Source organism: Vicia villosa, linkage group LG5 (assembly GCF_029867415.1).
Source record: "Vicia villosa cultivar HV-30 ecotype Madison, WI linkage group LG5, Vvil1.0, whole genome shotgun sequence".
Lineage (NCBI taxonomy): Eukaryota > Viridiplantae > Streptophyta > Magnoliopsida > Fabales > Fabaceae > Vicia > Vicia villosa.
The window spans coordinates 172,405,845-172,417,923 of NC_081184.1; the positions used below are offsets into that span (position 1 = coordinate 172,405,845).

The 12,079-nt window shown below is 30.0% G+C and overlaps 1 long non-coding RNA gene across 3 annotated transcripts; it reads left to right on the forward strand.

Annotated features, from left to right (window-relative positions):
- The first annotated feature begins 6,328 nt into the window (after positions 1-6,328).
- Positions 6,329-10,677, forward strand: LOC131608232 (uncharacterized). 3 transcript variants are annotated; one of them, XR_009285539.1, is made up of 8 exons: positions 6,329-6,543; positions 6,654-6,759; positions 6,975-7,033; positions 7,176-7,400; positions 7,818-8,969; positions 9,069-9,248; positions 9,784-10,224; positions 10,438-10,677. It is a non-coding gene; the product is annotated as an uncharacterized LOC131608232 (long non-coding RNA). The 3 variants fall into 3 exon arrangements; XR_009285537.1 differs by having other exon boundaries at positions 9,784-10,677; XR_009285538.1 differs by having other exon boundaries at positions 7,818-8,891; positions 9,784-10,677.
- The last annotated feature ends 1,402 nt before the right edge of the window (positions 10,678-12,079 follow it).

The following is a 12,079-nucleotide window of genomic DNA, read 5'->3' on the forward strand; positions in this document are numbered from 1 at the left end:
AATTCTCCATTCTCATACACTAACAATCAACAACTCTCATAATTTTACACTCATCCACAAAAAAACCTTTACCATTGTTTCTGACTGTTACGAATAATCTTCTGTCACTCTAATTCCGGTTGTAGCAGAGTGATAAATTTACCATCGTTTTTCTATTTTATATGATTTAATTTCTATTTTAATATTTCAAAAAAAACTCAAAAAATTTGTAGCTTCGTTATCTTATTTTATTTGATTTATAATCAAGTTTTTATATTTTTTTGATTTTATTTTGATCACTTTTCTATTTTTCCATTTGTTTTCTTAACCGTATCATTGCAGTGGTTTATTAACAGATTTCTTATGGATTGGCTAAGTGGAAGGAGCTTTATCCATTGACCTCAAGGGGTACCCCAAGTGTTTGTCCAAAAACCTTTTGGTTTTTGGCCAAATCAAGGTTATTCGTAATTTTGACCATAATTTAATTTTCTAAACCCCAATTCTTTTATTGTATTATTACTATTATTATTATTATTATTATTATTATTATTATTATTATTATTTATTAATATTATTATCTTACTTTTGCGGGTACTTCATTTGGCCAAAAGGGAGCAGATTGCGCGTACACCATGGAATTGCATATCCCTTCCACACAAAATTACAACTTGGGCCCAATTATGATGTTGGGCTTAGTGGGCTCATGGCCTATGTTTTCTCTTACTGATTGCACCCCCTTCGGTTTGTTTTTGCTTTTATCATCCTTTTAATTAAGTCAAGGTTTTTTTTTTAGAAAATTAATTTAATTAATTATGTTTTTTTAGCCAAAAAAAATTAATTTAATTAATTAGGTTTTTTTAGCCAAAAAATAATTAATTTTATTAATTAGGTTTTTTAATCAATTAGGTTTTTTACCCAAAAGTAATTAATCTAATAAATTAGGTTTTTAGCCATAATAATTAATTTGATTAATTAGGTTTTTTAGCCAATTAGGTTTTTAACCAATTTAATTAATTAGGTTTTAATCAATAATTAATTAGATAATTTAGGTTTACAATCTTAGGTTTATTTTCACTTATTTTCAAACCTTAAATTTTAATTCACGAATTTCTCATCTCATACTCTATGATTGTCGCATGTTTGTTTAATTTCTGTATTTTATTTAATTATTCATTTATCTATTTATTTAAATTCTAGAAGGTGTATAGGTCGCAATAAGTTTTCTTGTAATAGTAATTAGGGTTTATATTTCTGCCTTTTATTTTCCGCATCCACGGGTTTTTGGCTATGTATCCCCCTCCCCGAAGCCTTGTAATAACGTAGGAACTTTTAATTTCTGCCTTTAATTTTGCTTATATTAACTGCGTGGTTAGTAAAATAGGGAGTGACAACGATTTAATGAATTTAGTTTGCCTAATACAAGATAAATATCTGAATATAATCACGTGATTGTTGCACCCACACACCTTTAAGGTAATTCCTCTTATTGTTGCCTTTCGATTATAATAGTCAAGTCCCTTCGAGCGCAGGGATACCTTAGCATGCTGCCTATGAATAAAGTCATCATAAAAAGATCATAGTCCCTTCGAGTTGCCTACAATAAATGATCTTGTCCCTCGATGAATGATGATAGTCCCTTTGAATGCTAAGGTATCTTTACTGGTTTCCTAAATGACTATTCCCCATCCTTTCCTAACACTTCCTACCTCCCATATGGTATGGATAGACTTATGGCAAACGATAATTCTCGATGACCCGTACATCCAATGAAAAGACTACCTACCCTCTTTATGGTATGGATAACCCTTTCAAACGAAAAACTTAAAGAACAAGAAAGACACTCTTAGGGTAGGTGCTCTTAATTGCTTACTCAACAATCAAATCAAACTTTCAAATGCTTTTCCCACTTCTTTTCAAAATACTTTCAAAAAGGCTAGGCTTATTTACAAGCTAAAGTCCTTATTCAAATCTTTCCAATTCACACACGACACTCTTTCAAACAATTCAAACAAACAAGTGAGTTAAGCAATTAAGAGCCCATGGATAACCATGGATAGAAAGGGTGCTCATATATTCCCTTTGTATAATCTACCCCCCGAACTCAAGTCTTTCAAAGGTCTTTCCTGTTCCTTTTGCCTTTTCAATTGGATAAAATAAAAGTCGGTGGCGACTCTTGCTATCCGCAACATTTCAAAAAGTCAGTTCTCCCACCGTATTACACCTGAAAAGAACTTTTACCTCTAGACAAGTTTCATTCCATAAGCACATACTTCTATATCAAGGTACATCCTCATGTACATCCATAACAAGGAATTATTACTTGTCTTCCAAACTTCCACATTCCATCATTCCCAATTTAATCATCACTTATGGCTCAGACATAAATAACATTAATCACACTATTCCTCTGTTCTTTTCCACATCTGACATAAACTATGATCCTCCCTCCATACTTTTCAGAACACCTTTAAGATAAAGGTATCCACTATCTTATTTGCAAGACTATGTTTTCATTCTTACAAATAATTCTTACCAATCATCCAAAGGTAATCCTTATATTATATCTCAATTTCGGTAATTTTCTAATCTTTCTAGCTCGCATATCCATTACTCTCTCTCATTGCCTTCACAAACTGAACTCAAATCTTAACTAGCATTTGATAGCGTTTATTTTGGCTTTCATATAGCGCTTTTAAGCGCTATTAAGGCTCCCGCTATTATAAGATAGACTCAATTAATAGCACTTATGAAACGCTATTAAATGTTAATATTTAATAGCGTTTTTCAAAAATGCGCTATCAAAGCCTATTTTATGTGTTCTTGAATAGGAATTAATAGAATTTTCTCAAAAAGCGCAATTGTTAGCTTGAATTTTAATAGCACATTTTATAAAAATGCTATCATAGACCCATATACTAATAACGCTTTTTTAGGAAAGCGCTATTAAAGGTTATTATTATTTTTAGGGTTAATACCACTTTACCCCACTGTTATATAGGCGTGTTTTGCTTTACCCCCCGCTAAAAAAAAATCTATTGGACAAACCTTGTCAAATAAAGATTCCATCAAATTTGACCCTAGTCAATTTTTTTGCCAAGATTCTTAGAATCTTGCCTACGTGGCATTTTTGGTAGTGCTGACTGTACAACACATAAGCGATGTGGCACAGTCAGCACTACCACGTGGAAATTATTTTTTTTTTAAAATTTTTTTAAAATTTTTTAAAAATTTTTTTTTTACGTTTTTAAAAAATATTTGACAATACCTGCGGATTTACCTACGAATTTGAGAATACCTACGGATTTAAAAATACCTGCGGATTTGACAATACCTGCGGATTTAAAAATACCTGGGGATTTACCTTTTAAAATACCTGTGAATTTGACAATACCTGCGGGTTTACCTACGAATTTAAAAATACCTACGGATTTACCTACGGATTTGACAATACCTGCGGATTTACTTGCGGATTTACCTACGGATTTAAAATTACCTGCGGATTTACCTTTAAAAATACCTGCGGATTTACCTACGGATTTGACAATACCTGCAGATTTAAAAATACGTGCGGATTTACCTACGGATTTAAAAATACCTGCAGATTTACCTACGAATTTGAAAATACCTGCGGATTTGACAATACCTGCGGATTTATATATAATAAAAAAAATTTAAAACTAATAAAAAATCTTGGAAAAAATAATTAAAAAAAAATTGGAAAAAATTTAAAAAGTAATAAAAAAAATTTGGAAAAAAATTGAAAAAAAAAACAAAATTCCACGTGGAAATTAAAAATAAATAAAAAATAAAAAATGCCACATGCGCATGCCACGTATGCAGATTCTCTTGGAATTTTGATTCAGGGTCAAATTTTTTAGAATCTTTATTTGACAAGGTCTGTCCAATAAGTTTTTTTTAGAGGGGATAAAGCAAAATACGCCTATATGGCAGGGGGTAAACTGGTATTAACCCTTATTTTTATTTTATTTTCAGATATCAAAATTATAGTTATATATTTTATTTATAAGTCAATACTAGAACAAAAACAACACATCAATTCTACAACAAAATAAGAATATAAACAAAAATAATGATTCATTTCATTTAAGATATGTTCAATTGATTTTTATTAATTGAAAAGTTAATGATAGATCTCATAGACAATATAAAGTTCATATCATAATCTTAATACATTCTTATTCTAAATAAAAGTACAAATACTTGTACTGTAACATAAACTCTGAAATTACTTTCATCTTCTTCTTTGACATTGTTGTTCTTTAAACCTTACCCGACACAATCAGTAGCACATGAGAGAATGGATAAGTGAAGATTATTAATGTTGTAGCAACTAAAGTAAAAAAATACTTAAAAGAAAAATTAAGAATTGCGTTTACCATAGAAAAGTTTTAGATGCATCTACATAATATCAAAAGATGTAAGATTCATCACAATGCTATATTTCATTGTTTTTTTTATATCAAAGTGAAAGATCTAATTTCACTATCATAATTACAAGGCATGTTCACAAATATTTATTATACTAAATTTACTTTTTGAAGTTTACTTTAGCAAATATGTTTTTAAGTTAAATGTTATTATAATGACATATGAATATGATCGGAAATATAATAATTTTTTTTAGTCATCAAATAAAACTTATTAGTCACTATTTACTATAATAGAAAATAAGATTTCAGATAATACAAGTTGAATAAAAAATAGATTACAATGTCGAGGTTAAGCAGGATCGGTCCTGACTTTCTAGAGGCCCGGGACAAATATAAAAAATAGACCCTTAAAAAAGTGAACAATTAATCAAAATATTTAATTATAAATAATACTAATATTATTAATTTTTTAATATATTATTATAAAATAAATTTAATAATGTATTTTTTTATTTAAAAAAACATCGTTTGAATTAAGTTTGTTTACCACTTTTTTTTCTTCCGATATTAGAAGAGTGGGAGTTATAAGTAATAATTACATAGAAATATTTTTTTTAGTTGTTTTGTAACACTTTGCTAAACCGTCGAAATTTATTGTAATTGATGTAGTATGAAAAGAGTTGAATTAATTAAAAATTTATAAAACTTTATAAATATTGTATTAGGTTATACTAACTTAAATCAAGATGTTTTAAATTTATTAATTTAATTTATTATCCATATATTCATAAGAATTAATTAAAAATAACACTAATATCCAATTTTTTAAATTTATTATTATAAAATAAAATTTAACAAATATATATTTTTATAAACAAAATCAAACCACTCATAATTATAGAGATTAAAGATAGTGCACTAGCAACGTAAAATAATTTTACACTCTCATTTAATTAGGATTCATCAATCAGCCATGTTACATATATATTTTTTTTTAAAATAACACTGTGAGTTACCACTTAACATGGTCGTGATTGACTGACAGTGTAAAATTATTTTACACTGTTAGTGTATATCCTTTTTTCTCATAATTCTATCATAGTATTTCTTATAATTTAATTATATAATAAAGTTTTAAATATTTAATTACAAAAAGTAATTATTATCAAAAATTTATATTAAAGAAATAAAATTAAAATTTTTAATATTATATATATATATATATATATATAATAAAAAGTAGTAGTTAGCCATTCAATTGTTTAGTTCATGCCGTAATATTTTCTTTCTAAGTACATGGCTTGTTTCAAGTAGTTTTGGCCTTTTATGAAAATAAACAATTAAAATCATGAAAAGCAGCAATAAGGTTGACTTCAAATTATTTGCACAATTCCATTATCGGTACTCAATACTCAATACTGAATTTTCAATATGACTTATATAGGCTTATACATGGTGCATAAGTAAATCCTTATGCATATTAGCCAAAGCTCGTTGGAAAGTTTCAAAATAAAAAATAGGGTTAAATATATAAAACCCCCTTATAATATTAACGAAATTCGCTTTAAACCCCTGTAAAAAAAATTTTTTTAAAACCCCTTCGTAGTCGTTATAGCCCCTGTTGAGTCCAGATTCCTTTTTTGAATGAGTTGGCAATCCAAGTGGATTTTAATTTTATTTTTTATTTAACTTTAATAAGCCACGTGGAATTATCTAATTATTTTATTTAATTTTTTACTTTTTGTACATCTACAATATAAGAAAGTTAACTGCTCTGGAAAATACCAATTTGCCCCTCTGCTTTTAGGTTGTTCCACGTGGACATCTTACTTGCAAAGCTTCCCAATCTACCTCATAGAATCACGTTTGGTCTGAACAAAGCCAAATCTACAAACTTTTCAAAATATGTTAATTTATATCTTTTCACGTAATCCCCTTCTTTTTTCTTACTGTTTATCTCTCCTCCATTCCACTTTCTCTTTTCTGTGATTTCTCATTTTCATCTCAAATCTCCTTCCCTAAACCCTAATCTCCTTTCTTACCACTTCCAAATTTCATGTCGACGGCGCCACTATCACCATCACTGTCGTCAACATGTCTCATCTTCTGTTTATGTCTTATTGTAGTCAACACAACACAATGTTTCAATGATTCACATTAAGATTTGTAAAAGGTAAAATCTTTATCCGTATAAGATACAAATTTTTATGGTTTTTGCTTCCAGCGGTTTCATCTTTTATTTACTCAACATCACTAACATTGTTTTGATGATTTTCGATTCAGATATGTTCTTATTCTTCAGATCTGGGGTTTTGAATGGTTTTGTTATTATTGTAGTTGAACTTCTGAAATTGAAGATGAAAATGGAAACCATGTGATTTTTCAAATGGTATGTAAACATTTAAGTAAATGTTTTTCTTGTAGTTAAGTAAATGTCTGTGAAAAGTGTTGAAGTAACGATGATGTAAAACCGAAAATCAGAACAACAGAAGAGGCTATAAAGTTTTGGTTTTTCTTGAAGATGATTTCTTATAATATTGTTTTACTTGATGATTTTTGACCTTCTCCATTGTCCATTTTCATGAATAAGACTCTTTTCTTCAGCTTCATAGGATGGAGAAAAGTCACAAAGGAAAAACATATTTGTTTATGTTCTGCCATGAGTAAGTGGTTTTTTTATTGATGATTTATTTCTGCTTCAGATTTGTGATTTACTTTAAAATGGTGTTCCTTAACTTTATTCTTTCTTCCTTCTATTTCTCTTTCTCCACTTCTCTCTCTATCCTACAATCAAAACTAAAATAGGAAAAAAATAAGGCATATCGATTAGATCTGGAGAAAATGCAGCAGCGACGATGGTGCGAACAGGGTAGCAGAGCATTAAAGGGTGGACCCGTCGAAAATCTTGAAAGTTTTTCGAAAGCATGGAGAAGTCTTAGTTATAGTCTGAAAATAACTCTTGGTAGCATGGTTTTGCCACTTGGTTCTTTGACTATTGGAATAGCTTGACATCGACCGTTGTTATTTAAGGTAAATAGTCCACCATTGTTAGAGCACATCGAAAGAAGAATCGGAACAATTATTACCTAATGTTATTTTTGTTATATTTTGATTTCAACATCTTCCACTTTATCATAAATGCAGGTCCTAGCTGATAGATTGAGTATTCCATCTATCGAGAAAGAGGACAAAAATATATATACAAGTTCTGATATATATTTTGATTGTAGTAATAGCGGTTTGTTCAAGTTTTGTGTTCTAATATTTTGATTGTGGTAATAGCGGTTTGTTTAAGTTCTGTTACCAAACAACAGAACTCTTATTCCATATGATGCTATTGGATCACATATTGTTGTAACAGCTATTGCTGTAATTAGGACCGTCTAATCCAGTTATGAATCCTTGCATTATACAATTTATAACTTTTTATACCTATTTTTGTTTCAGGTTTCTATTTGTTTTAAAAGTGGCAATGAAGGCTTTGAGAAAACATTGGTATATTGCTTCAAATGACAAGATTATGCAATGAGATTGCAGATTTTTCCATCCATGTCTGCATTGGCCCCATCAGTTTTGTAATCCATAATAATTTTCTTTTTGCTTTTTTGGTTCTTTCTTTGTGATTCCAATGCTCTTTAAAATATCCATGACAATAACTTTGCAAACAGGCTTTTCCCATCTGAAAGCATTTGCGCTGAGGTATCAAACAACTGGTAGTTGGAAATTGTATTTTGACAATGGGTTCTTGGAGAAGATGACACCGGTGATGAATCACCTATGTAATTGCTTCGTTCCCGAAAAGAGATCAATTAGCAATGTTTCATTGATCTCCACATAAGTAAAGAGATCATTGTCTTTCTTTACAAATCCTTATGTTGCAGAAATAAATAAATTCCCTCTCGCCGACCTTCTATTGTATGTGAGAATTGCAGTTATTGCGTAGGTAACCGAAATTACAGCTCCGTACAATTAGAAAAGAATCAATATAACATGTCTCTCTTTCTTACTATTTTATTAAAGAACACTAATCCATCTACTTTAGTATGGTACAACAATTATTCTGGTGTTACAACTATGATCCATGTTAGTTTATATACTTTTGGAAATCATTAGTTTCAACATTGTGAATCTCTTTTGTTGTGACTGGCCAATTTGGTAAAGGTTGCTTGCATTTGTACATGACATGATTATGCCTTTGAACAAAAAGCTTGAGCTGTTGTTGATAACATTTGAGATGACAGTGAAATAGGTGATGAGTTTTGAAACAGTGTCAAGATGCAAGCTTATTTTGTAGCAAGTATGTAAAAAACAAATATATCGTGGCCTAGACCCCGGTCGCTGAACTCTATTGAATGATCTAATTCGGTATTATTTTTGTAATGTTTAAATGAACTAATTTGTGAGCAGGCATGACAAAACGATAGCGGTTGATATCCTGGTGAAAGATTTGAAAATATTTTCATCATCTAATGCAGATGTGTACAGGGAAATAACACATCTAATAACTCTTAACAACTTCAGGTAAATGTTCGCTTTCAAAGATAAGGTTGTATTTCCTAAAGTGCAGTCATTGCGGTTGTGTCAGTTGGTTAATCAAGGGTAAATAATGTTTTTATGTTAATAGAATCTCTTACATCATTTGTAGCTTCATTAATCAATTTTATCTTGGCTAAAGTTTTGTTGTTATTCTCTATCCAGTTTGAATTGGCAGCATCAACTGTGCCAGTTTCCGAGGCCAAGTTTGGAGATAAAAACTTTGTTTACCGACCATGTTTGTTTGACGCCTCAATAAATGAACATCAGTCGCCTACTAACACGTTGCGTCCTGGTGCAGATGTTCCAAATAATCTCTCTTAGAAAACTAAGAATGGATCACAGGTGGAGATTTCATTGTTGAAATCGATATCTCACTGTTTTCCAGTACAATTTGTTTGTTTGTGTAAATTGTTCAACTTTATATTGCAGTATGCTGAAATCGATATCGCATGCTGTTATTGTTTTGGTATGTTTAAGTGAGTTGATTTTTCTACTGTAGTTTTTATGTGGCTTTCATTTCTGTCTTTGTTAATTTTGTGTTAAAGTTCATGCATATTATATGTAAAAATGGGTTGATTGGGAATTGATTTTTTCAGCACAACTCAATGTTCAAATTTTCGAACTGATTGATTTTTCTATCCTTTAAACTCTAGCATTATATGGCATCCCACCATTTAGCTCTTTGACTTCTGTTATAATTGCAAGTCTCGACTTGCATACTGTAACTTTGATTTCTATTTATAATTTGCAATATGGTTATGTCTCTTGATCTGATCCATAAAATTCATTAAAGCTTATACATTATTAATTGGCTATTACATGTGGGTTGGTGGGCTGGTATTTCACTTATAATGTTTCACTAATAAATTCCTTGCAGGTATTATATGACTGCATTTTTTTATAAGTAGTTGGTTCTAACAACGGTGCAATTTCGCTTTGGGAGCTCGGGTTGCGGGAAAGGCTGGTTCGAACAACATGTTCAAGAAAGTTATCCTTTCAATAACTTTGTCTCCTCTCCTGTAAGAACATCATCAGCTTTTGGATTTAATTCATCTTCTGATATGGCTGCAACATTGATGAATTCAAGATCTTTAGCCTTTGCGATACGAAGCCAATGCTCTATGGACCGCGGTGTGGCAAGACACCATATCAGTGCTTCTGAATCCAACAGAAGGATGAACTATAGATTTTCTGACTGAATTGCTCATGATGGGGATGATCTGAACAAGTTCAAAAAGTCTCCTTGGTGCTTGCAACATACAGCAAAAGTACACTCATAATTAAGCTCTGCTGGGTAACCAACTTGCACCAATATCAAGTAAGAGTGAATTTATGTTTATTAAATGTTGATGGTTAGGTAGGGCATGCCTTGCACATAAAAGTTTGAAGGTGATATAAAGTCATAAATATTGACCTGATGTTGTATGAACAAACTCTATCGTAGCACTCAGTGCTACTCATTGCATTTTCCTCATCATAATATGGTATACACAATGGTTAACTTGATTACTATAGTTATATTATTTGGCAGCCCTGTTGGAGAAAATAAGAGAAGTGGTGAAGTCTATATAGACTCTTTGATGTTGGTGGCCACATAAATGAGAGGAGAAAATGGATCCATATTTGTTGTTATATTCTGTCTTGCAATTAGGGAGTATGGTCTGACATTTGATTTTGATTTTAAGAGTAATGTGGTTAATAATAACAATGATAAAGTGTGTACTACAAAAATATCCAACTCATATTTTAAATACTTTCTGTTTGATTTTATTTTGCCATTATTTTCAAATAGTGTGTACTACAAATATATACCGGTTTGCCGAAACTGGTATATATATATTATTGGCAAATGGCAATAGGTATTTGGCATCTTGTAAGATTTTGTGTAGACAAAACAATTCACCAATTAAGTTTTTTTTACTTTATCCAATTATTTACTCTATTTTAACATTTATATCTTTTTAAAATGGTCATTAGTAAATAGTAATTTATTATATCTTTATAAATTTATTATTTCTTTAATTATTTATTGTGTTTTTTTGTTAAATAAATAATTATTTATATGAAACTAAGAAATTTATACTTCTTTTTATTAGAAGAATTTTACCGTAAAAATATCAGTTCAACAAACTATGTCACTTATTATTTTCGATTTGACATAGCCATCAGTTAACGTACATTAAATAAAAATTTTAGTTTAATTTTTTTATTATAAACTTATTTTCATATTTATAAATGATATCAGAATCAAAAGTAGTATTTATAAATGAAAAAAAAATAGTTTTATTATAATGTTAAATACAAAAAATAATTATTATTGATCTAAATAATATTTTTAAAATATTTATAACAAAAATACTATATTTTATCATGTATTATTTGATAATTAGGGAACGCACATCAGTACCCGTGCGAATGCACGGGAACACCAGTATCAGTGTACACCAATATTTGTGCGACGAATGCACAGGTAACACATCAGTACCGTGCGAACACAAGGGTACACCAATACCTAAGCAAACACACATATAACACACCAGTACCGTGCGAACACAAGGGTACACCAATACCTAAGCAAACACAAGGGTAACACACCAGCACCGTGCGAACTCACTGGTTATTACATTTTTTATACAATTAATAAAAATAAAAATAATATGAATTTAAACGCGAGAAAGTGTATGTATCACACCATTATCAAAAGTAATCAACTCTTTGGATAAAACAATTTTATTTTATTTTTATAAATATTTATTTTTTAAAAATAATCAACTCTTTTGATAAAATAAATTTATTTGTCAAAAGTGTATGTATCACACCATTATTCGTGTGAACGCATGGATAACACACAAGTACGCATGGGTAATCATACCAATATCCGTGCGAACGCACGGGTTTAATGCTATTATCAAAATTATATGTATGGACATAATGATGAACAAGTTCCTGAAAAAAATAATAATTGAAAATTTGACAAGAGTTAAAATTCGAACCGCAAACCATTATATATTCAAAGAAAAACTGCACCGCTGGGCCACAAATAACAACTATTATAATTATTTCACTAACAGATATATATTTATTGTTTCAGTATCATAATATTTTAAATATATCCAAAATTGAGGCCCTCATTTTTTTTAGGTCCTGGGCTGTGGGCCTGCTTGTCCTGGCCT